The sequence below is a fragment of the Lonchura striata genome, chromosome 2 (genome assembly GCF_050655825.1).
Source record: "Lonchura striata isolate lonStrDom1 chromosome 2, ASM5065582v1, whole genome shotgun sequence".
Classification (NCBI taxonomy): Eukaryota; Metazoa; Chordata; class Aves; order Passeriformes; family Estrildidae; genus Lonchura; species Lonchura striata.
Window position 1 is genome coordinate 74,895,771 of NC_140704.1, and position 26,245 is coordinate 74,922,015.

At 38.0% G+C, this 26,245-nt stretch overlaps 1 protein-coding gene across 29 annotated transcripts in view; it reads right to left on the reverse strand.

Annotated features, from left to right (window-relative positions):
• TNS3 (tensin 3) overlaps positions 1–26,245 on the reverse strand; it is a 186,414-nt gene that overhangs the window by 141,930 nt on the left and 18,239 nt on the right. For 21 of the 29 annotated variants that reach the window (XM_085571626.1, XM_085571623.1, XM_085571624.1 and 18 more), the window contains one exon: positions 10,480–10,518. The exons of 6 other annotated variants lie outside the window; for them this stretch is intronic. The gene's annotated coding sequence lies outside the window, so the exon portion shown is untranslated. 2 more of the 29 variants (XM_085571609.1, XM_085571612.1) reach the window with 1 other exon arrangement.

Below are 26,245 nucleotides of genomic sequence, written 5' to 3' on the forward strand. Positions count from 1 at the left end.
CTTCTCTTTCTTTTTTAATGTTTTGAATTTCTTCTCCAGTTTGTCAAGCTTCTACTGAAATGTCTCATTCTCTCACGCTGCTAGACACAATAGCTCTTTCCTGTACTGAGGCGAAACACAGAATGCTAAAAGCACAGGGCTTGACATAACTATCTCAGTGCAGGATTACACTGTTTCCTTTTTCTTCTGACTTAAGGGGAAGACTGCTGAAATGAGTTGTGCTGAAAGAACCATCCCAGGTAAACAGATGCATTTGTATACACATGGAGTGTCTGTACGCTGTATGTAGTAAGGGATTACACTCAAGCATTCATACACTACCTTCACAGCTTTAAAATTGTTGCCCCTAAGTCAAATATTGCTATTCCTGATGCCTATTCATCAGCTCTAGTACTAAAATTACAAATAAACTCCTTGACTAGCTAACTTCTGTGGTATCTTTGTCAGAGATGTGGATAAACCAGCTTAAAGTCTCTGACTGAACACATATGAAGAGGGGCTTTGAAAGTATATTCTAATATCCAAGCTAAACATCTTAACCAAGACTATCAGCCTCATTGAGATTGAAGACTTAAACTTCAAATTCCTAAAGTTTTAGTGAAGGCTTAACACTTCCTTTGAAACTTGAACATTATTTACTACACTGACATGGGGTGACCATTCTAACCACTCTAAGAGATAGCTGTGTCAACTATAAATCTTTCTGGTTTTAAGTCCTAATGAAAAATAAAAAGGAAGAGATGACACATAAATCCAAGTGGAAAAAAGTAAAGGAAAAAAATGTATTAAAAAAAAAAGAATATTCAAACCAATTTTACAATCTCTGTAACAAAACCGTGAAAGTTACTCCCTTCTCTCCTTCCCTATTCATCTCATGGCTGCTGTTTCCAGTTTCTGAGTTCTCTTCCATTTGGAAGACATACTGCCATAGGCAAAAGGTCTGATATATCACATGAAAAACATCACCAAATATGAAAACACATCATTTTTGGTGTGTTTTTTTCTAATACTATGTGAAAGAGGAGGTTTACATGGGGAAACTGTGATGTGTATTAAGAGAATTATTTTCCAGATGTAACACTAGAAATCAGAGACAACAGAAGATTTGATGCCTATCACATTTCATTAGCCCCATGTGTAGTCATTATATTTCAATTCAATATAAGATATTGAACACCATGATAACACAAGCTCACTACCCTGGAATTCAGGAGAGAAGACTTGGCACTCTTCAGGGATCTCCTTGGTAGAATGCTATGGGCTTAAAGCCCTGGAGGGAAAAGGGGCTCAAGAAAGCTGGATGAAATTCAAGGATCATCTTGTCCTGGCTCAAGAGAAATGCATCCCTACCAAGAGGAAATTTGGCATAAATTTCAAGAGGTATGCATGGATGAACAAGTTGCATCTGAACAAACTCAAACACAAAAAGGTACACTCTAAAAGGTGAAGCTAGAGACTAAAAAAACAGAAAAATTGTCTTAGCAGCCAAGGAACTGACACGATTAAATCTGGCCAAGGGCATTAAAATTAAGTTTCCATAGGTATACTGGTGATGAAAGACAGACTACGGAAAATGTGCATTTTCTCAGGAAGAATATGGGAGACCTGGTTACCCAAGACATGGAAAAGGCTTAGGTACTCAGTGAAGGTAAAGGCAGGGATTGGAAAAATTAAGGCCTGCTGTAGAAGACCACAAGATCCATGGCCATTAAAGGAACCTGAAGGAGCACAGGTCCATGGGACATGATGAGAAACATCCATGGGTCCTGAGGGAACCGGAAGTGGCTAAGTTACTATCCATCATAGTTGAGAAGTTGTAGCATTCTACTGAAGTTTCAACTGACTGGAAGAAAATGAAACATAACCCCCATTTTTATAAAGGGAAATAAGGAAGACCCAGGAAATTACAAACCAGTCAGTCTCACCTCAGTGCATGGCAAGATCATGGAGCAATTCCTTCTGGGAACTAAGCTAAGGCACATGGAAAACAAGGTGATGACCAACACGGCTTCACTAATGGCAAATCTCACCTGACAAATTTGGTGGTCTTCTGTGACAGCATTACAAGAACTGGCAGATGAGGGAAAAGTGACTGATATAATCTACCTGGTCCTGTGCATTGAATTTGACATTATCCCACACAACACCCTTGTCGTTAAATTGGAAAGACATAGATTTCACAGATGGACCATTTGGATGATGAAGAATTGGCTGGATAGGCACAGTGTTGCAGTCAATAGGTTAATGTCCAAGTGGAGACCAGTGGCATTCCTAAGGTAGCTATTGAGACTGGCACTGTAACATCTTTTTCAGTGACATGGAGTGGGATCAAATACACCCTCAGCAACTTTGCCAACACCAAGTTGTGTGATGTGATGGGCATGTTGGAGAGAAAAAATGCCATGCACAGGGACCTAGACAGGCTTGAAAGGTGGGCCTGTGTGAACTTAATGAAGTTCAACAAGGGCAAACCCGAAGTCCTGTTGAGACAATCCCAAACATAAATACAGTCTGGGCCAAGAATGGATCAAGAGCAACCATGGGAAGAAGGACTTGGGGGTGTTGATGAACACGAAGCTTGATATGTCTCAAGAAACATGCTTCCAGTTCAGAATGCCAACCATATCCTGGCCTGCATTAAAAGCAGCATGATCAGCAGGTCAAGGCAGATTGCCCCTCTGCTCTTGTGAGAACCCTGGAGTGCTGCATCCAGTTCTGGGGGCCCCAATAAAAGAAAGATGTGGACCCAGTGCAGCAGGATCCAGAGGAGGGTTATGAAGATGATCACCTCTCCTATAAAAACAGGGTGAAGGAGACAGGGTTGTTTAGCCTGCAGAAGAAAAGACTCCAGAGAGACCTTAAAGCAACCTTCCAGTACCTAAAGGTGGCCTAAAAGGAAAGCGGAGAGGGACTTTTAACAAGTGTATGCAGTGATAGGACTTGGGCGAATGACTTTAACTGAAGGAGGGTAGCTTCAGATTAGATATTAGGAAGAAATTCTTTACTGTGAGGCACTGGAACAGGTTGAGAAGCTGTGGCTACCCATCCCTGGAAGAGTTCAATGCCAACCTGGATGAAGTTCTGAGCAATCTGGTCTAATGCAAGGTGTCCATGCCCACGGCAGGGGAGTTGATACTAGACAATCTTTTAAGGTCCTTCCCAACCAAACTATTCTGCGATTCTATGGTTCTACCTCTGCACCTCACTGATCATAGCCTTTCAGTATCAAACACAACAAAACATCCTTGTCACCCCCCAATAAAGACAGTTCAAAGGAGATTAGATTGACGCGGTTAGAAATAAAAACCACTTTCACATAGAACTAGCTAAAATAATTAACCATCACAGCCTCTCTGGAGGAAAAATGAAGTTATTACAGCAAAAGATAAAACGACACCACTTATAGTTTTTCACCTTTGTTAATTTTGTTTCACTCATCAGTAGGGCTACCTTACCCTGAACATTTCTCATTTGGATTGCACTTCAAGGACATCCAAAACCCAATTAATTTCCCCTTTCCACCCTCAAAATCTACCAGGTAGTGTTGTGACATTTCTACAAGGAACTGGCCTGAGGTTTGACTCCAACATTCAATGACATTAAATGAGAACAATCAAAAGCAAGTTCATATGTAACACTTCTGCCATACCATTTTACTTATGAGCAAGTACTAAATTTTTGCACCAATGTGAAAAATCTAAATTAAATGAAACAAGTATGGTTTCTGACATGACAGATAACTAAAATTAAATGGGATGCCAGAGGCTGAAGTTTAGTTAAGCAATAAACAGAATCCACCATTATATAGCAGTCAGACCAAACATCAGAATATCACCTAAAGTATCATACTTGCTTCATAGTTCTATCTAAAGAGAAGGATTATCCACATAGATACATGATTCATTATGCTTATTACAATGAATTCTGACCATAAGAAAAACTGATTTTTAAATTAACACTAAAGATTTGTCTTTTCCTTTTGAAAGACAAGTGGCAGTCCTCAATTACATTGCAATAACTAATGCCACAATCATTTATTATTTCAGTATTTGGCCAGCATTCCCTTATAGTGATGGCATTAGTACTGTCCTCTCCTTTCACACATTTCCATGTTGAAAAATCATTTTCAAATATTAACCAGAGCCATCTTTACAAGGGCCATAAGATCTGTCACTCTCAGAATAAGCTATGAAAGAATAGAAAAATATGCAGATAAGCAGAAAAATATACACCTAGTGAGTATTTCTCTTTTCCAGTGTGAGCTGTCAAGCTAAACCTATGCAAGCCCATTTGCTTTTTAGTGAAGTCAAACGTAAAAGAAAAATTTCTATGCCATCTAAAAACTATCAATACTGAGAAATCTGAAACATGGATAACACTGCTTTAGAAAAAGAAAGCTGGGAAGGCAGAAAGAAATATGCTATACCTTCAAAGAACATCATGGTTCTGGATTTATCTACTATAGTAATTAGTGTTACACTTCTAAAAAGCAGATGCTTCTGCCTTGAAAAAGTACTACACTCAGTAGAAAAGTTTGAAGTCAATTTGGAGAAAATAAACAAGCAAGCGAACTTGGCTCTGGAAACTACCAAACCTTTCCCTCTTGCTGATTCCATTTCTGTCGATTGTTCAAAGACTACTTTTCATTTCATTTTGGATGAATGCCTGGAACTGAACATACTGTATTATAACAAAACTTCATATTTGAATTACTATTAAATCATGTAATCCTCTAATATTCCTAGAAACAATGTGAGCCCTCTCTCCTGGCAAATGCAATGACTAGCTTTTGAATTGAGTGTGCCTTGTGCAACTCAATCCAGGATCACTGCATTTCATTAATTTGAGGGACTGGGGTAGCCAATTCATGCAGTTTTATTTTCTGTGCTCTCTTATGTCTCTAAGTCAGAGACATTTAAGAACAAGGCATTGACACTTAAAACAGCATTTTGGAACCTCAACTCTGCATGTCTCTGAAGAGTATGGCCTTACTCTGGTAAGCACTTGAAATCTAAAACTAAAAAACAAACTTCACAGAAATGCATTATAAGGAGGCCCACACCAGCCCACTTCTGAAGAACTGAAATCCAAAAATGTTTAAAACACAGTCACATCAAGTATTTCAATTCAGGAATCAGCTCACAGGTTTTGTCAAGAAAGGCTCTCATTAGTCTGTTCTTCTGCATATCTATGACTACAAATCAAGAAATTGAGAAAATTAGGAAAATCTCTTTAAGAAGCTGAAAGAAAAAAAAAGGAAAGGAATATAAAAGCACAGGCCAAAATTCAATAAAGAAAAACTGAACAGCAAGAGTTTTAAGAAAAAGTTTCAAAAAGTTTCAAGGCACCTTTGCTTCCTTGTGAGTTCAGGAAAGCTGTTAGAACCAGAAGTGAAGAAACATTCCTCCTTTAACACTTATCCAAAGCCCACTGTTTTCATGGAGACATGAGCACTATGATTCTGGATGGTGACAGAGCAGGAACTGAACAGACAAATACAAACCTCTACTGGATATTCCCACCCTTTGCAAACAAACCAGAGAACAGAACAAGGCTGTTGTGTTTACCCTCCCATGATGCACAGGCACAGGCATGAGACCGGCAGCTATAGCCTGCAGCACTCCCATAAGAACTGCTCTGGTGACAGTCTTGGAATGAGCCAGGAAAGTTCAAATCAATGGGAAAGTCTGGTAGATTTGGCACGTCCTTCACCTTCACCAAATCATACCTGAATATGCATATAATGCTTGTTTTGCATGCATCTCACAGGTCCTGTGAGCTAAAGTTTGAATGTAGCCTATAGGAAAAAAAAAAAGAAGTTTCCCTAAATAAAGCTGAGCATGTTCCTAATTTTCCATAAGCTTTCCACACTATTTTTTGGAAGAATATAGGCAGGAAAAATGAGAACTAGTTAGCCATTAGTCACAGACATTAATTACAAAACAAACCCACTTCAAAAATTTTTCACAAAAGCTTTTACTGATGTAAGCCAGAAACGAAACTCAGAGGTGGCAGAGAAACATCACTGTATATGTTAGTTTCTAGCTCAGTTTAGTTACTGTCATCATACTCCACTGTGTTTGAAGGTAATGCCTGACTAACGCAAATTAACATATTACATGTTCTAGTAATGAGACCCCACTTAAAATGAAATTGGAGAATGCAATCCTTCATCTACATACACAGACCTTCCCAATATTATGATTATTCAACTTCCCATTTCTTAAAAAATCTCTTGCACGCCCACATTAAAAACAGACTGACTGTGTTCCATGGGAATAGTAGATTGTCTCACAATGTTTCTCTAAAAACATGCGTTTAAAAATGAATGCAGTAGGGATAAAAATTCATTTTTTCATATTCACTGATCTTTCTTATACAAAGCTTCCAGAGAGCATGAAAACAACAGCACCAAAAAAAGGAAGGATTCTTTTGCAACAGGGGACAAGCATTCCTTCAAACATTGTTAAGAGTACTGAATTTTCTTAAACTTTCCTGTTCTCTTCCTCACTTTACCCATATATAGCTGGGAGTTTGGTTTAACTTTTATGTATCAACATGGATTTTCAGTTCATAGTTTTAATTTTTTTTTTGAGAAAATATTGGCACTAGGTTTAATGTATGTAGGTGTATATATAAACTACCATGGATTTCAAGTTAAAAATTAGATAGGCAATTGAAATTAAGCCTTTGTAACTTCACACTCACTTTTTCAGCAATTTTTTTCAAGGTATGCTCCAGCTTCTTATAAAAAAACAAATTAAAAATACACACACCCCAAAAAACCCAAAGCAAACTAATCTCTATTTCTCCCACAATTACTCTTATTCTGTTCTCCTCCTATTTTGAAACAGTACAGAGCACAATCTGACTCACTGTTCAAAATCAGGTTTTAGTTTGTTAGGAGGGGCCTGAATGTTCAAGTCTTTGATTTTTCTTTCTACAGGCAGAAATGAGGCTTGTATAATTTAGGACAAGGGGGTGGGAATCAGAACCATTGATGCCCTTCTCCAATTTCTATCACAATTATCAAACGTCCACTCAAGACTTAGCAAAACAACTAGACAAACTTCAGCTTGAGGTGACTGTTATGGTAAAATACATTTTACAGGTATGTGCCCATTTAATATGTCCGCATTATTAGAGCTAGTTATGAAAAGTGATATTTAAGTGGCAGACTAGAGTTATGCAGAATTCTTTGGTACCATTTGGAAAAAAAAAATAGAAATAAAAGGGGGGGGGGGAATTCAATCATAAATTCCTGTGCTGAAGATCAATTTTTAAACGTGTCTTAAAACTGCCAAGTCATGCAGTCATAAGGATCATTCATCAAGGAAGTAATTTTAAGATAAGAATTCATGTAAATAAGAGGTTTGGGATTTCACACATTTCTTTACTTCAAAGAAATTTGGCAGTATAGGTGATGGCACTTTGAGGAATTAATGTTAATTTGTTTTATTATTTTTAAAGATCATAAAGGACAAAAAATAAATTCAATGAAGAAGACTAGCTTACTATCCTTTTGAAGCATCCTAAAATACCCTAGACTATTTCCTGGAATCTAAAAATTATCTCTAAAATAATATCCCCTTTCGTTGGCTTTCCTTTTAATTTTTATATTTTTTTAAGTAATCGATAAAACAAGTATCCAGACCTTTACAGTTAGGGCCTAAACATTTTCTTATTTTGACAGCACTAGAGAAAAAGACTTAAAGTTGTCAGCATTTTTTTAAATTAAAAACATCAATTTAAGAAATACTATCAGCTGAATAACTAACAATATTTCAAAATAAGATCAAATAATTCCAGTAAAGGCCATTTAAACATACCTACCATCTTTGATTTTTATTTCATTTTAGAAGTACTATATAAGCTCACTCATCTCTATAAACTCACTCATCTCTAAAGTAAAAACAAACAAACACAGAAACCATGCCAATTATGCCACTTTTTTCTCCCCCACCCCTTTTTTTTTTTTTTTTCAGTTTTTGGGTTAAGCCATAGATCTCCATAATGACAGACCATCTCCACAAATAGTCCGTTGTTTCTTTGAGAAACAAAATTAAGTGCAACAGAATATATCATCTTTGCTAAACATTTTAATTGAATGAACAGAGCTAAACTAACATCATCCCACATTCTGAGGAATGTGCATGATACCATAAACTAAGTAGTGTTAGACACAGGAACTGCTTTGTATTTTAGCATCTACAGCTGCATTGAGTTGATATATGAGCTTCCTGATGTCATTACAAAGCTTCACAACATGTGATTCACAAGAAATGGGAAGGGCCCATTTGGTAACAGACAAAAAAAAAAATTCAATAAAATACATATTCTGAAGAAAAATAACATCTGTAAATTTCATCAGGCTTCAACAGTCTTCCAAGAAATATGTCACTGAGAGTCTAACTACTATCTTGCTATAAGCCAGTTTAAGGAGCGCATATAGGCAACTTTTACATTGACTAAATAGATGCAACACTGATTTAAAGAAGGCATATGTATTATTTATTCATGTGAAAACTAAAAGGTTGGAATTCCTTGGCTGGAGTGAATGGGGATAAATCCATGGTTCAGCAGCAAATTATGATGCCACAAAGTTTTGCTTAATTTGCATAGAAGTTGGCTTCCCTATTATCTAAATCTCTCAACTATTTTTGTTGATCTTATCAAAACTTTATACTCAAAACAGTTGTAAAAGAAACTGCTTGCAGCTATTCCTCCTTCAGAACAACAGAACTCTTCACTAAATAGACAAAATTTACTTGTGCTGAACAAAGACTCCTAATATAAAAATGTCACATTTCTCACCAAAAGCAAACCACATTATTCAATCTCTCTTTCAGCAATAAAACATATTGTATACTATGTAGTGAAAGTATTTCACCTACAGATATCCCTGCAAGACATTTAAATAGAATTCCACCCCTTCTGCCCAAACTAGTAAATGTTTATTTGGTGACTGAATATACCTCTGTCTACATTCATGATAGTAAACTGAAACAGGTTAGGCCACTTATGCCATCTACACTCTTTATGTGCCAGCAGATCACAAAGTCTGTTGGGACTACATTATCAGCATTGCCCCATGTACACATAAACCAAGTTCACATAAACCAAGTTCAATCAGAATTATTAATGACTAGTAACATATCCCAGGTTGCTATATGTTTAAAATTTCTTTTGAACCAAAGTAACTGGTTTTGCATTTCAGAATCAATACTTGGGTTGTGTGCACAACACAAAAGAAAGCAACTGCAATTGCTAATATGTCCCTAATACTGTGAGCTACAAAGAAAGGGTTTCTTTTCTATTTATAATTTTAGCAGTGATGCTATATAAGTTCCTCAGACTCTGATATGGGTTAATTCATAAAATTACTGAGTCAAATCTGAGAGAGACCTCCAATGAGTTGATATTCACATTCCTCATAATACCAGAAATTACTGGTTTTGGTTTCCAGGATTTGCTTTACATGATAATAATTTTAAAAGCACTTTTTGACTTCTGTGGTTCATGATAGGTAAGCATCATTACCTCTATTTTTCCAGCAGGGAAATCAAGACACAAAAATATAAAAGTAACTTGGCCAATTCACACAGCAATGCAGAAGTGAGATGTAGGATTCCTAATTGCCAGTGGTTGTATCACTTACCTACAATACACAGAGTTCTTGGTTGACACTTGTGCATCATCTGTTGGCTGCTTAGTCCTAATAATGACACTATCAGCTGCCAGTGCTGGTTCAATAAGTAACCGTGACAATCCATCTTCCAAGCATCACTCATATTACCCTTGGAGCTAAAACAACCAAATACAGTATTGCAAGCCAGAAAAGGCTTAAGATTTCCCTATCCAAACTAAATATGGGTTCCACCAGGAAGGAAAAAAAAAAATAAAACAGGTCCCAAATAATCTTACACTACATGTACTTCCAAACTGACATGAGACATCAGTATGTTGAAACAAATAACTACTGAAGTATTTTTTATATATAAAACATACAAATAAAAGCATAAAACATGTGGATTCCTGCATGGGACAGGACACACACAATAACAAGCTTCAGAAATAGTGTCTTGATTTGTCAAGCCTTCAGAGAGGAAAGGTGATTGCACAGTACTGAAATAATAAGAGTGTCACCCTGATTCTTATTCCTTTGGAGAACTTTCCCACACAATTTCTGTAAACAACATATTGTTTACATTCTTTTATGGGGGTGAAGAACACTTGATGTACTGGTGGTTTGTCCAATGTCTTTGGAGAGGTGGCCCATTCACTCTCCAATCCAATGTCACACTTGGGAACGTATAAAAGACAGAGTCAGATAATAAACGTCCCTTTTTTACCTTGCAAGCAGCAGGTGGTCCGCGTTGTGCTTTCACGTGTCCCACAGCGACATAAGAGGTTACAAGAATAATCTAACCTATAACCTAATAAAACCTGATGGTTATCAGTAGTGCCAAAAATACTTACCAGCTCATAGCTCCTTGGAAGAAAGCAGGGTGTCACCACCTGCAATAAAAAATGATGATAAAATAAGGAAAAGAAGATAGTACCTTTGGAGATGTCCCAGCTGCACTGTTTAAGCTCTGTCCAGACAAAGAAGCACCAATCAGATCAGAGCCTGAGCATCCACTGCTGCTCTCAGCTGTTCTATCTACTCTCAGCTCCCTAAAAAGTGAGCATTAGCTCAATGCAAACTCAGTGCCCTGCTCGCATACTCTAATCACTGAAACAGGTTGAAGAGTAATGCCTTCCCTCACATCACATATACAGGGAAACATGAAGGTTTTTTTTATCCCTTCCTCTATCCTTTATAGCATTCTTTAATCATCACCTCGGTTTTAGTCAGTGAGTAAATATTCTGCTTTTCAAGAACTCTAGAACTTCAGCAGTTCCCAACACTTTATCCTTGGTTCTGGAACTGACTTTGGGTCATGGATTTAGCAGAGAAAGCAGAACAGATATTCTGTGGACTCACATATCTTCACAGATTTGTCTCCAAATTAAAAACACTTCTTATGAAGAACCTAGTTCGTATACATCACACCAGAAAAACCCAAACCACCTTATTTTGATATTCAGAAACCAAAACACGAAAGAAAGCCAGGAAAAGCATGACTAACTTGGATTGCAGGACAATCTATGAAAAACTAAGTGTTAGATTATTTCTACAATCTCATATAGCAGGCACCCTCAAATCTCACACATACAGTCTAAAGATTGTAGGTTTATCCCTTTATACCACTCAGCTGAGTTACAGTAGTAGTCATCATGCATGCTCACTTTAACAAGTACTTTCTTCCAAACTACAGTTTTATCAAGTAAGAAATTCTGGCATGTTTGCCACAGGTTATGTGTAACACAAACAATGTGCAGGGGGAAGAATCTTCACCGATAAAGTAACCTACTAAAAAACATGTTCACTCTAGGTCACTACTTATGTGACAAAATGGAGGAGAAAGAGTGAAAAGACCAGCAAAATGAAGCCATTGACATCCTGCAAATACTGTGAAGTTATAGTAATGTTTGGAGATTTTTTTGAATGTTACAATATATCACCTTTTTTTTTTTTCTTTTTTACAAATATGACACAAACCTCTTTATTCCAATCTAAAACTCTCAGGTTAAGCCTGGGGGAAAAAAAATCTGCTTAGTTGTTTAGTTTTCTTCTTCTGGCATGCCTGTCAGTTATTGTTCCCCTTTTCCAACCAATCCTCCAAAACACTCAAGACAAATGCCGAATTTCTGCATGCTGTGGTATTTTATTTTGCAATGCCATAGTCCTGACCTACATGATGGAAGTTCTTCAGTTCTCTGAAGAATACACACAAGGCAAAGACACTTGGTACATAGGTTATTTGGGGGAAAAAATTCTTTAAATTGTCTAATAAAACAGAAGGTAGTTAGAAGCAAAAATTGATGAGTTTCCCTTGGTAACTGTAAACTAGTAGACAGAGATGAAGTCCTTTCCTTCTTCAAATAATAGGATTTGTTTAGAATTAGTTCAGAAGCAAAAGAAAAGAAAGTCAGAATTAGGGTGTTGCTAACAGGGGTTAAACCAGACAGCAGGAACCAAGACCTTAAAACTAGATTTTACTGGACTTTGCACTAGCTCTCTGCACTGTGGTTTAATTTGCCAACCTGAACTGTAGATGCCAGCTAGTGCCCCATCTCATTTAATCTGTTTAACAGATGAAAGAGCTTTATAAAGTAGGTTAAAATTATTTAACACAAATAAGTGCAAAAATATGGCATACTTGCTCAAAATGTCTCATTTTGCTGCCTCTTCAGCTAAAAAGTCCTAATTTTGACAATTGTATACATCTGTTTGAAACTTAACTTCTGATTTCTTTGTATCCGATCTGACCTCTTCAAGCTTTTTGAGGCATAGATTTCTTGGGGAACTATGCTACCCATTAAGGATGCCACGTATTATTTTGATACAATCTCCATGAGAAAACATTCTTCATTTGCAAAGCCAAACAAAATTTGCAACATTACCAGATACAGAGGGGATCAGGAAGCAGAGGGGTTCTTTGTTCTGCAAACATTTTCCTCTCCCAAAGGAACAAACTACCATGGATTGAATTTTCTTGAATGGAAACAGTGTACCAGACCGGCTGTATCTCAGAATTCTGGATTTATAACACATGTATCGGTCTGATTTCTCAGGATTTCAGTCTGCTTCAAACATCTGAATTACAGTGATGAGAGCTTTAGACATTATGGTTCCTATGGTCATAAATAGCATTTCAGTCAACAGTATCAGAAGTTTTAGGGTGAAGAGACAGTTTTGTCACAACAAACTGCAGATATCACTGCTCAGACCACAGATTTCACTGCATCTAGTGTACGTCTAGGATGTGGGACAGATCTATGCTCATCAGATAAAAGGATGAAAGATAATGTAAAAGGAATACTTAAACAATAAGCACAGGTTAAAATGGGGGAGAAGTGTGAGTTGTTTTCTTTTTTAAAATATATATTACAAGAAAGAAAGGAATGGGGTAGTAGAGAAGGACACCAGAAGGCAGCCATGTCAGTCTTTTCTACTCAACATCACAGAAAGATATGAAGGCAGAAGACACATGTCAAACTTGTTGGTAAAAAGTAAAAATCAAAAATTAGTTTGGGGGTCATTGTGGTTTTTTTGCTTTATTTCCCTACATTGGATGGTTGAAAACCATCCATCTACAGGATGACTCTTTGCATCTTTCTAAGGTAAATTTAGTATTTAATGTATTAAATCATAAGAAGGAAAGATAGCTCTTTGTATAAGATGCATACAGCAATTTAGCACAGGCCTGATTTCAATCTGTGACAGAAGGTCTCCAAGAATCATGTCAAAAAGGGCAGTGACCTCTCCAGCAGGAAGTTTATAGAAAACATTTGCAAACACTTTAGGAATATGCTGCTTAGCAAGCCAGAGGAAGCTAAACTAGCCCATAGAGTTGTGATCCAAGCGGGACCCTTCCACTTTCCCATAAAAAGTGGGAAAATGTCATGGTTTAAAGATACGGTCCCCTCCGTGAGGACCCAATTCGCCTGTTTTTGAGATGGAGAGCATTTTGTTGGAGGTTGACGTGGAAATAGCATTATTTTACGGCTGAATTTTACAGCATTATTTCTGACTGTCATATATCACAATACTGACTTTAACAGCTGTCCAGTAATTTTCAAAAAGTCCTCCTCTCAGAACACATTAAAGTCTTAAACATTTATATTCCAAATATATCTTTAGTTTTCCAGCTATTCAGAAAAGAGATAGTGCAATAAAATGGTGCAGAATGACATTTAAATACATACTTTATCATCAAAACTAGCTATTCCAGACTAAGACTGAATTTGCTTTATTATGCTTTAACTATAGGAAGTATTTTAAATGCTTTCTTCAGCTACACAGAACAAGACAAAGGAAGCAGCCTTTTAGAAATAATTACTAGTAAAATACTATTAAATGCTACATTGTCAACAGAAGTAGTAAAAGCAAATTCTAACAAAACTTAAGACATTTCAGTTAGCTGATAAAAAACAGAATAAACAGTACTGGGATAAAGCTTCATAATGCAGTCATTCCGTTTCCACCAAATTGTGGTTATTCATTATGTCTGTCTCCAGTTTTCAATCTTCTATCAAGCCAATAAGGCAACTCCTCACTGACGGAGGTTAGAATTTTAGAATTTCTTTCTTTCTTTTTTTTTTTTTTTTTGTGGGTTTTTTGTTGTTGTTGTTGTTGTTTTGGGGGGGTTGTTTTTGGTTTTGTTTTTGTTTTTCTTACATATAGGCAACTACAACACTTGGTAACTACATTTAAGAGACAAAAGATGTGGATGGGAGGAGGCGGGGGAAGGGTACAGTTTGCTACCATCACTTAACTGGGCAGCTTTCTCTTGAGAAATGCAGAGATACCACCATCCTCACTCGCCCTCTCATTCTCTGGATCACAGGGGAGACAGTCGTGATCTTAGTGTGGGACTGTTGCTACAGCAAGAATTCACTGTTACCATGGAGTTCTGTCCTGCACAGTTTCTCCTTACCATGGGTGAGCCTTTGATTTTAACAGCGGCCATTGAACTGGGACCTATTCAACATCTGATTGCACTGGAAAGGACCCTCACCATCTACTCAGATATCTCAGGGGAAAATCTGAGACCCTGACCCTCTTCCCCTCTGGTGGGAGCACCTCCCATCTGCTTGAGGGAGCCCAGCTGCTACCACCCAGCCTCACTGTTTTCTGACACTGCTTCAGGCCTTTTTTTTTTTTTTGCTTCATTTTAATCATTTTAATCCATCACCCTCTATCTGCTGGGACACCCTGCAACTCCTGCTATGGCTTTGGAATTTTTGGTACATTTTGTTTGCCACCCTGGCTGTGCCTGCCTCTGCTGTTCCAGCCTGCTGTTCTGAGGTTCCTGCTACAGCCCATTTTGCCATCTGGAGGGGTACCGGGACAGTTGCTCCCCGTGCAACTTTCTATCGTTCCTGCTGGCTAAGCTGCCATTACCATGCAGAATGGACTTCTACCCTGTTAAATTTTCACTCTGTCTCACAACAAAGGGGAAAGTGCTTGACAGTTGAGAGAAGGCTGTTGCTGGGTTTCTGTTGGTTTTTGTGGTTTTTTTCTGTTTGTTTTTGCTGCTGTTGTTCTTGTTTGTTTGCCTTGTTATATATATATATATGTGTGTGTGTGTGTGTGTTTGTGTGTGTGTGTGTGCATTCTAGTAATGAACTGTTATTCCTTTTCCCATATCTTTCCCTGAAAGCCTCACAATTTAAAAGTTATAATAATTTGGAGGGAGGAGGGTCATATTTTCCATTCCAAAGGAGGTTCCCACCTACCTTGGCAGGCACCTGTCTTTCAAACCAAGACAGCTGCAATATATGCTGTCAAATCTTTCAGATGCAATACTGCAAGAAGGAATTCAACCAGTTTCTACAGTGTATGTATGCTTCATCAAAATACCCAGCAAAAGCAACACAGTAAATAAAAGCAGCACAGCAAAAGCAATATAGTATGACACAGCAATGTTGCAGAAGGCTACACATCACTGGGTCCCAGTGCATTTTGCCTGCTACCCAATTACAGCCACTGCTGATACTCAGAATACCCTTCAAGATCTTGCTATTGCCTTTAGTTGTAATAGTGCATGTGCAGTCAATGCCTCTTTAGTAGAAGCTTGGAGTACAATGTAAGTAAGGGCAAACAACTTTTTGTAACAGAAACTGAAGAAGAAATGAGTGGTATATTTTTGTAAGCTACTTAATTCCCACTTCCCAGAAACAAATGTGGCATGAGCTAAGCAATGTTATCTAAGGGAGAGTTCCAAGCAGCAGCAATGTAAAATGCATAGCTCCTAGGTTCTTTGATCCTATTATAAAAATCTAAAGGATGCTTTTCTTCTTAAAAAAAAAAAGAAAAAAAGTTACACAGCAAGTCTGTGTGAGATTTCTTGCATCTATACAAAAAGAATCAGAGCTAATCAGCTAATAACTGTACCAAAAAAGAGGTTTTACCCCAAATTATGCAGAACAGGATAGGTCATGGGAGGATAAAACTAAACCAAACCAAACCAAACAAAAAACAAAAACAAAAAAGCTCCTAAAAACATTCTAAAGCATTCTGAGATATCTAGTAGAAAGTTCAAATCCATAATGAAAAAGTAACTAATCCATATTTTGGTAGTGAACAAAGACAAGCAGAAATCATTCTGTTATGAATGGGGTTCCATATGTCCAATTTCATAAATCACAAGACTGAAATTTAGCAGCAATTTTTAATTGGGGTATAAAATAATAATAATACAATCAAATATAATGAAGTGGTTACAAAGAGTTATCTGGCAATAGTTCAGATAAAGCATAAGCGAAACCAATTGGGGTATGGGGAGGGTTTCCTACCCTACCATCTGTACAAAGGGCAAAAGAATCCAAGCACAATTTTTATACTTTATGTTAATACATATTCATCAATAGTTCCCATAAATCTCCTCCCATTTTCAGTTCTTGAAGTCTACGTCATTCTTCTGCACAGCACATGCTCCCATTGTTGCCATGGGGTCTGCTTGTCTCTTCAGGAGTCTTCTTGGAGGGAGGCCAAAGGTCTTCCTCACATGTCCTCTGAATAATCTGGCAGGTGGCACATGCGCATTGAGCTTGATGCATTATGTTCCAATTGAGCCTTATTATTTCATAGATAAGACCACTATTTTAGGTTCCCTATCTGGAATGGTCCCAATTTTATTCATATTCAAGGTCGATCCTGCTCTGGGAGTTGTCTTATAACTTCAGTTGATGCCAATTTTGGTTTGGGAGTCAGCTCCTGACTTCCTCCATTCCCAAGGCCAAATCCAACTCCTGCATCCTGCTTTCCACATGTTTCTTGAAGAAACCCATCTGCTTCATAACAATAATCACATATATTTTCCCAATTATTTTCCCAAATTACTGATATAAGTACAACTTATTCAGTATGAATCACATCCATTTATCACAATTCTGTTTCTTTCTCTCACAAATATAATCTCAACATCTTTTCCCCTTGCCAGCATATTTTTTTATTTCAAAGAAAAAGAGCAACCAAAAAAACTCAACCGCAAAGTTATTCATATATGTTGGAGGTTAGGATTTTTTTTTTCATTTTCTCTAAGGGAATTTTGTCCCATTTGATGCCTAGGAGATGATAATGACCAATACCTAAGAGAGAAAAAAAAATTTAGTCAAGGAGAAGGGGGACAGTAGAGCTGGCTGCACTCCTGTAGCTGAGGGGCTTTCTCTTGGGAAGAACAAAGATAACAGCCAGATTTTGGTGGGGGGTGGGGGGGAGGGGTGGTGGTGAATGGGTGGGCTTGGCTCCTCTCTCTCACCCTCAGGATAGGAGGGGAATAGTCGACTTCCTGTTACCATGGGAAGAATTCATTGCCACCATGGAGCCCAGCCTGGTTCTGCTTCTTCTGTACCATGGCTCATAAGACCAGCTGGGGAACTGGGACCTTAGTAACACCCAGTTGCACTGGAAAGGTCCCTCACCATCTACTTAGGTGCCTCAGGGGAAAAACACAGGACCCCTCCCCCCTCCCCAAGCAAGGCATCTCCCCGGCTGTGTACGGCAGCTGCTACAGAGAAACCCAGATGTCACTGCTCAGCTTCACAGCTTCCTGCCGCTGCCTGGGTTTTCGCTACACTCTACCCCAACACCCAGGGTCCACCCAACCAGCCCTCCCCCACCCTGTGCTCCTGCTAAGGGCGAGGAGTTTTCTGTTACATTTTGCTTGCCACCTGGGGTGTCCCTGCCTCTGCCATTTCACCAGACCAGCTGCCCCTGTGAGTTTGTAAAGGAAGTCCCTCATCTATCTGTCCCACCAGTGTGCCCACCATTACACATGTCGAGAGAGGCAGCTGAGCTCACACCACAGCGCCCTTGCAGCTGTGGGGGAATCATTACACCTGCCCTGTCTGGCCAGCAGCCACCAGCGCCCCTGATGCTGTAACCGAAATTACAACAAAAGGGAAAGTGCCTAACAGCCAAGAGAAGGGTGGTGTCGGAACCCCGGGTTTGGCTGGGGTTCCTGTGTGGTGGTAGAGCTTCTCCTCCAACCCGCGTTCCCAAAGGAAAACTCCACAGTCTCTTCTTGTTCGGTCTCAAGATGTTTTATTGCTAGTTATCTAACAGATTAAGTTCTCGGGCTGCGGCCCTTTGGTCAGCGGCCCAGGCAGAGAGGCACACACTCCTGACACCCTGACTGTCTGGTGTCTTCTTCTCCTCTCTCCCCGCCCAGGGCTGCTGCTATCTTTTATAAGATATATTACGTATAACATGTTTACAATTATTCCCCAATACCTATTACCTACGTTACCAAGTGTTTTTCTATTCTAAACCAATCTGTGAGTGCCAACATCACCAAGAACATGGAGGCAAGGAAGAAGAAAGAAGAAGGATGGGTTCAGCCCACTTTCCTCCATCTTAGAACTTCTGACCCCCATGTACAAAGTAAAAACCCCCCTGTACATGCACTAAAACCCCCCTGTACACTACCAAAAAATATTTCCCTCTACTTTGTGACTACATTTACTATACTATCTAGCACTTTGTGACTGCTTGTTCTACCTTTAAAGTTGGTAATTCATTCCATGGTTCAAACTCGAAATCACAGCTAAATCCAGCTGCCTGCTGGGGTCCAGACTGCGTCTGACCACGGCCTGGAGCCTCTAAAAATGTCTGAGAGGCATTTTGAGTTCCTACAGGGTGGTACTGGGTTTCTGGTTCTGTTTGTTGTTGCTTCCACTGTGGTTGTTTGTTTTCCTTGTTGTGCATATATACAGACATACATACATACAGATACATATATATATACACTAATAAAGAACTATTATTCTTTTCCCTATATCTTTGTCTGAAAGCCTCAGTCCAAAGTTATAATAATTTGCAGGGGAGAGGGTCACATTTTCCATTCCAAGGGAAGTTCCCACCTTCCTTAGCAGACACCTGTCCTTTAAACCAGCTGAGTCTTACACAACACAACCAACTATCTGAAACTGTGGAAGAGGTTTTACAGTGACTTCTGTGAGCCAGAGAGAAGTTTGATAAGAGGATCCATGTTTACTCCTGAAAGAATTTTCTACCAGGGTTGTTGACATAGAAACCAAGAAAGAAAGAAGGGTAAATAAGAGAAACCTGCAACAGTCTATTCCAATAAACATCTTGTTTGTCTTTCCTGAACAATGGGTAAGGTGTAAAATTATGAGTTTTGTAAGAATGTATAAAAAGCATGCATGCTATAGTAAAACTGTGTTTGAAGCCTTCTGAAAATAGTGTTGCTTTGTATTGTGACTGTCTCAATTACAACATGAAACTACATACACTGATGGGTGCAGAAATCATGAGCCTTAGAAAGTAGTCAGGAAAAAAAACTCATAGAAAAATCCTGAATTTAAGCTATGTGCTGACTAACTACTCTGGAAATCAGAAAATAAGCCTCCTGTAAGAAATAATTGATAATTGAATTTTATTTTTTCATAATTTTTTAATATTCTGTAACAAATGCTAATAATTTCATTTTAGTTATTCAAAAATCATAAAACATACCAGTCACTATCTAGGTGTTAGGCTATTATATATTTTTGGTAGTCCATATGCTACTGTTTTCAACAGTCAACACCCAAATGGCTGAGAGCTGAAATGAGAGTTTCCTGTTTTAATCATAAGGCACACATATTAAATTGTTCATCTCCAAAACAAGTTCAAAGAATCACAACAGTACCTAGAATCATTTAAATATCATCACTTCTGGAAACTCTAGTTCTATGTCGCACCTACCCAAGTAAATCTGCGAGCTATCAATGCTATTGACAAAACAGATTCTTTCTTATACAACTGGTAGAATTCCATACTGCAAGTACTATTTGGAGAACCAAAACTACAGTGCAAAGAGGGATCTGGTCTAATAAAAAGTACATCTTTCTACTAAACTGTTTTGCATCTACCAATAGACCACAATTATTATAGTATTATTACTAGTCATTATTGAATGTATATAGGTGCTGAAACCCTTTAAAAGGAATATCTTACTTAAAGATATAATTACCACTGTGTATTTTATAATCTTATTTCATAAAAAAAAAAAACAGAATTCTGCATTTACCCAGCATACCACACAACACAGTGATTTTCAAATGCACATGTACCATTTTTATTTAAAATGGGAAATGCTTAGCCTACTGAAACTTGTATTTACTAGAATTTCCCAAAATGTCCAGAAAAATCTCTAAGTCCTTCACAAAGCAAAGATTATTCTCTTGAATTTAGTTTTATACCTTGGATGCACTAAAACAAACAAATGCTTGCAAACATCAAGGTAACAACACAGATATTAAGTCTTGATCTTTGGTCTCCATAAGAGACTATAAAATGATTACACTTTTGAAATTAAATAATTTATTTCAGGTGTTACTCTGTGTTGACAAGGTAGCCGAAACCTCTTTGCACATTATTTCTCCATCTCCAAAACTTGTAAAAAAAATCCATGTCACATTCCAGCTACAGGAAAATTATAAATATACAAAGCCCTGTTAACTTTCCCTATGGCAGACTCTAGTCCTGCTGAATTCTACATGGCCTCTTAGCATAACAGCAGAATCATATAAAGCAAAAATATGTTTTGTTCACTTCCCACCTGTGGTCATACAAATTCCTTTCTTTATCCTCTAACTTACCAACCTATACTGCAATTTCCTAGGACTCTACTTGTGCATTCTTCTACACTCCAAGGCAGCTTTAAATCCACTGGATTATATAATGCTTACAACTATTATTTTAAATACATGGAGGGAGGGGACAGCATTGTATGAGCAGAATAGGTATTTCAACACCTTTTATCAGCTAAAGAAATGTCCATAGGTGTTTCCAAAAGAAAGGTTCAGACAAGAGATGACTGAAAGAAGTCTTCATGAAAAGTCTTAGCTCCAGTTCAAAAAAGGAAACCTTTGCAAAACTAAGCTATATAAATAAACCATATCACTAACAAAAAAACAGCACACCAAACAGAGGAATGTAATCTCTCAGCCCTTTCTGTAAAGTTTGCTCATTGTTACTTCTCCACTTCCTCTCTTCCTTCTTTCCTTGAAATACATCACAGAAGTTGCATGATTTCTGCCCAGTTACTTAAAGATCCCAGGGAAAAATCAAATAATAAAATCTCTTCAGGTTACCCAAACTTTCCAATAATCAGCATTCCTCAAGCAAATAATGATGAGACAGAGCTTCCCAGAATACAGCAGTTGGTATTATACTGATTAAACAAAATAGTTTAGAGCTTCTCTACTCTTCACGCAGTAAAAGCATGTTTTAATTTTCCTCCTCCTGAACAAGTACTCCACATTTGCTGCAGGTTTCATTTCCAGAAAAATATTTAAGAATGCCTACTGTGCATACAGACCAAGTCATATATTGTCCATCTCTCCTCTAAACCTGGCTTTTAGAACAGGGCTGACTGCAACTTCTTGGTGACTAAAAAAAGTGATTATGTCAAAAGTCTCACACAAGGATAATATGAAAATACAAGGAAGAATTTCCCAGAAATAGCAAAGAGCTTGGCATATGAGACTCCCTGCAGCTCTCATATGAGAGTCTCTTGGAAAACATATTATTGCTTCAAAAGTAGCACTATATTTTAACCAAATGGCTAATCAACTCAATCTATCATGCACACTTAAGTACTTCCACAAGTACCACCAGTGAATATATAAATACTGTAGAGCCTATGCTAAATGACAAGAATATGAGATGGTGATGAAACAATTAGAACACCAAAGTATTTTTACACTGGCTGAAATAAGGCATTTCTGGCTGTATATACATGTAGGTATGTATGCATGCATGTATGTATAAAAATATGGTTTTATTTTTACACACACATCCTAAACGTACACAAGTGGCTAGTTATACTACTAACACTATTACTAAAGAACTTAAGAGCAATTTCAAAGACAATGGAGTCTTTGTTATAGATACCCCATTTTCTCCTCATTCATTCAAGATGTTTCACAGAAAGATAAACAAGTAGACCAAGCTAGAGAAGAGAGCTATGACTTAGGATCATACAACCTGAATCAGCCATATGTCTCCAAGTGGAGTCTGCTCCCGACTTTTCATTCAAGTGAGAGCACATGAAGTTTTTCCTCACAAGTTAGTGAGGAAAAAAATGTCTCGCCAAACCAGTTGAGTAAAGTTCATGTCAAAAATAAAAAAAAAATATGCAATTTGGTAGTATAAGACTGCCTTACTGTACAAGCATAAGGGGCCAAAAAATAACATAAAATGACAGAAAGTACTTTTTTCCCAGCTTGCTGAAAATATTTGGTGTTACATTTTCAAGTAGCAGAGGCCTTTGTAGTTTCTCAAACTAAAGATCCAGGTCTTCGTTATTTTAATAAGAAATTCTGCCCAGGTACCAGGGTTTCAAACCTAAACACTTTTAAAAAACTAACAAAGAGACAAACCCAACCAAAAAAAAAAAAAAACAGCCCCTGAAAAGCAAGTTTCTGTCCAAGTGACCTTACAAGCCATACAGATTTAAAGAAAAAAGTCAGAAGTTAAAAGCACCAACACTCAATGTTTATTCAATGTATCAACAGCCAACTGCAAAAAACATGGCTCAAAACATAAACTTTGCTGTACTGGGTTAGCACAACATCCACCTCCTTCACACAAGTACTTAATTGGGTTTTCAGAAACACACTGTTCAAGCAGAGCAAGCCAGCTCTGTCTCTTCTGTGTCCCACTCCCTTCATGCTCCTGCATGTACATGCATGCTAGAAGGTCCATCACAGACCTATCCTCCCCGTTTGTGCTAACGGACCCATTTCCCACTAGTTCTGTCAAATCCTTGCTTTGAACATGCTGGTACTGTCTGCCCCACAACATTCTGCAACAGAATGCTCCAAAAAGTCATATTCTCCTTGTTTAGAGTATTTTTATTTGTACACTTTAAACTCCCACTGTGTCTGATGCTTACTAGTTTCTGCATTGTGGGACTGCATAGCTTGCTGTGTATGCTAACCTACCCAACAGCTTTTATGTTTTTGGAAAACCAAAGTGAAGAGTCCTCATTTTATCAGTTCCTTCCCAAAAAGCAACTGTTCCATCCCCTTGACCATTTCCATAACCCCACCACATGCTTTTTATACAGGCTGAGATCTCACACATGATTCAAAGTTTCAAGTTAACAATTCAAAATGATAAATTTGCTCCACAGCCTATTCATACAGCCTAGCTCTCTAGATCTAGATTTCCAGACATAGCTGCTTCTCATTCCTGCTGTCAGAATAAAAAAAAACCATCTTGGTAGCTTGAAAGGAAAATTGTATTGGCCCTCACACACAAAGCTTTTCACCTGAGCTCTCTCACTTACAGTTCTGAATAAGTTAAAAGCCAGACACAAGGCAGCACAAGATGCCACAGAGAAGCAGAACAAATCTAGTCTTGCACTGAGTTATGGAATGCGGGTCCAGAGCCTTAGCTACCCTACCAAGTGACTTGTCCAGAGAGACCCATGACTAAACATAACAGCAACTGCACTGCTCTCTAATAAGAGATCTATGTCTCATGTACAATTCTTTCACACGCATTTGTCCTTTGTAGACAGTCCACCTCAGAGGAGGTCCTTTATCTAGACCATCTAGGTCCTTCATCAATCGCAGGTGCTTTTCTCATCATTTTAAATTCTTGAGACAAAGCACTATCAGCTTTCTTTGAAAAATTATTTCTACAGGATGCAAATGTAGCGTAAGAGAATAAAGTGTTTGAAAAAGACTGGTAATTAGATAAATTTCTTTTCCCTTTCTAAACTTTGAAGTTGACGACCTCCAACTTTAAACAACAAATAGAAACTTCATCATGTTTGCAATTTTCCAAAAAGTTCTTCCCCTTATGATTTTGGCTGAGATTTCAGCCCATAATAATAGGTCCAGAGCTGCACAGAGGTGGGTAACACCTACTGAAGAAAAACAGTACCCAGGATTGTCTGAATGCATGCCCTTTAGTAGTCTAACATTCCTCCCAGCAGAATGGAGGCAGAGCGACACACTGGGCAACCTTCCTGCTTCTCTCAGCCAAATCCTCACTGCTCTCTTTTATCCTAATACCCCTATGAATCAATCACCTGTATAGAGCAGTAGTTCATTTCCACTCCTCCCAACAAGAACAAACGGGGTAGCCTGAGGTTCACTCCTCACATAAAATAGCAGCAGATCTCACATGTTTTCATTTCATCACTTCTTTGCATTTTTGTTTCAACACCTCCATTTTTCCACTGCTCATGCATCTGTGTAAGCGGAATAGTAATTAGGAGACAGATGGGCAGTCCATTAAGACAATCATTACTCCAGACACTGAAAAACTTGTATATTTTATCCCCATCTCATTGGCAAGCCAACATTTGTTCTGTATGGGAAAATACCACAGAAATGTTTGAAAGTAGCAAAGGACTATTCTTCACTTTCCATGAAATTTCATTGTTTGTCAATGGCTATTTTTCTTCTTTGTTAACTGAACTGACCTTGTCTTCTCTTAGACTGTAACACTGCTTTTACTACATAATGATGGGAACTCTCACACAGTCAGAACTACACAGCTGAAGACTAGAATTCACGTATTTAAATAACAGGGGGGAAAAGGACATAACTGAACATACTTGGTTTATCTTCTGTTTACAGAAAAATAAAATGAAAAGCATAAGAAAAGTTAAAATTCAGATACATCAGGCATCTACCCTCAAAATGTTGCCAGCTAACTGGCTTTTTTAAAATCATCTTACACTTAGAATCTCCAAAAAAAAAATCTTTTCCCACTGCAGATGAATTCTTGCAGGTACACAAACACATTGAGTTTACATGTTTCCTCTCTCTGTCTTGACAGTCCCTAATGAGATTGCTTCCAGAAGCAACAAAGGACTGCAGCAATGCATGACCTAACCCTCTTGTGGCATAATGCAGCTACAAGGCCAAATACCAAAGAGCTACCAAGAGCTCTCTTGTAGTGATTTCTGATGTGGTAAGAACCAGATATTAAAAAAAACAAAAACAAACAAAACAATAATTTAAAACAAAAATCACAAAAAAACCCAACTAGCAAATCAACCAAGGAAACAACTAGGAACAATCTAAAAAGGAATAACCAGGAAATTTATCAAACTCTGCAGAGAAAAGAGAGAAAGCAAAAGAAGAGGTCAGACCTGCACTAGAGAAAGGACAGACAGAAGCAGCTATGTGTCAGAACATTGGTCAGAAGAAAAACAGCTGAGAGGACTGAAGATGTATGTCACTAAATCAGTCACTCAGAAGTTGACAAAATATTACTGATACTAATGCAGTGAATATTTTTACCCATTTAATTTAGGCTCACAGCTTGAGTTTTCTCTCCTACCCTAACAATCCTGCTTGTGGCAATTGTGCTACACTAATACATATTCTAGTGTAGCACTTCAGGCTGGTAATGTGTGCAGAACATAAGATATATCTTACAGATGTATCTTTTCTACCCACTATCCACCAGAAAAAAAATCAGCATCCAGCATAGAAGGACACAGAGGTAAGGAAGTTGACAGCTGCACAGTGCATATATATGTGCATTCAGCAGCTGCTGTACTAAGGAAGCATAAACACTGAAAGTGCATTTATCAAGGAGGCCATCAGTCAGACCATTACATCTTTAAAAGCAGAAGATATCATTCTGTCCATGTCTGCAGGAAGATCTCATTAAAGGTATTCAGCAGGATGACGAAATGGTAATCTCAGTTCAGTTTCCTCCTCTCCCCACACATATCCTTATTTACCTACTTCATTTTAACCAAGGCTATCAATATGGCTTATAAGACCTACTCACAAAGACAGTATTAGGGACTGCATGAAGTCTACCTGGTTGCTATACTTTGAAAGGCTGGAGTTACACTAAGCAAAGAACAGAGTGCAAGCCAGCATCTGTGGCCAAAACATCTTCACTCCATACCTTCACTCCCCGCACCAAAGCAGGTACTTCAAATTATTCTTCTAGGTCAGAAGCAATGGTACTCCAAACACTCCTGCTCTGATGTGAAAACAGCTCTAGTTAAGCAATCCCATACAGATTACCATCTGCACTAATGATAGTAACTCATATTGAAAACAACACTCCATGTGTATGCCTGGAATTATTTCCTTATCTATTTCCTCTTTTTATTTTTATTTTAGACTATTCCAAACAGTA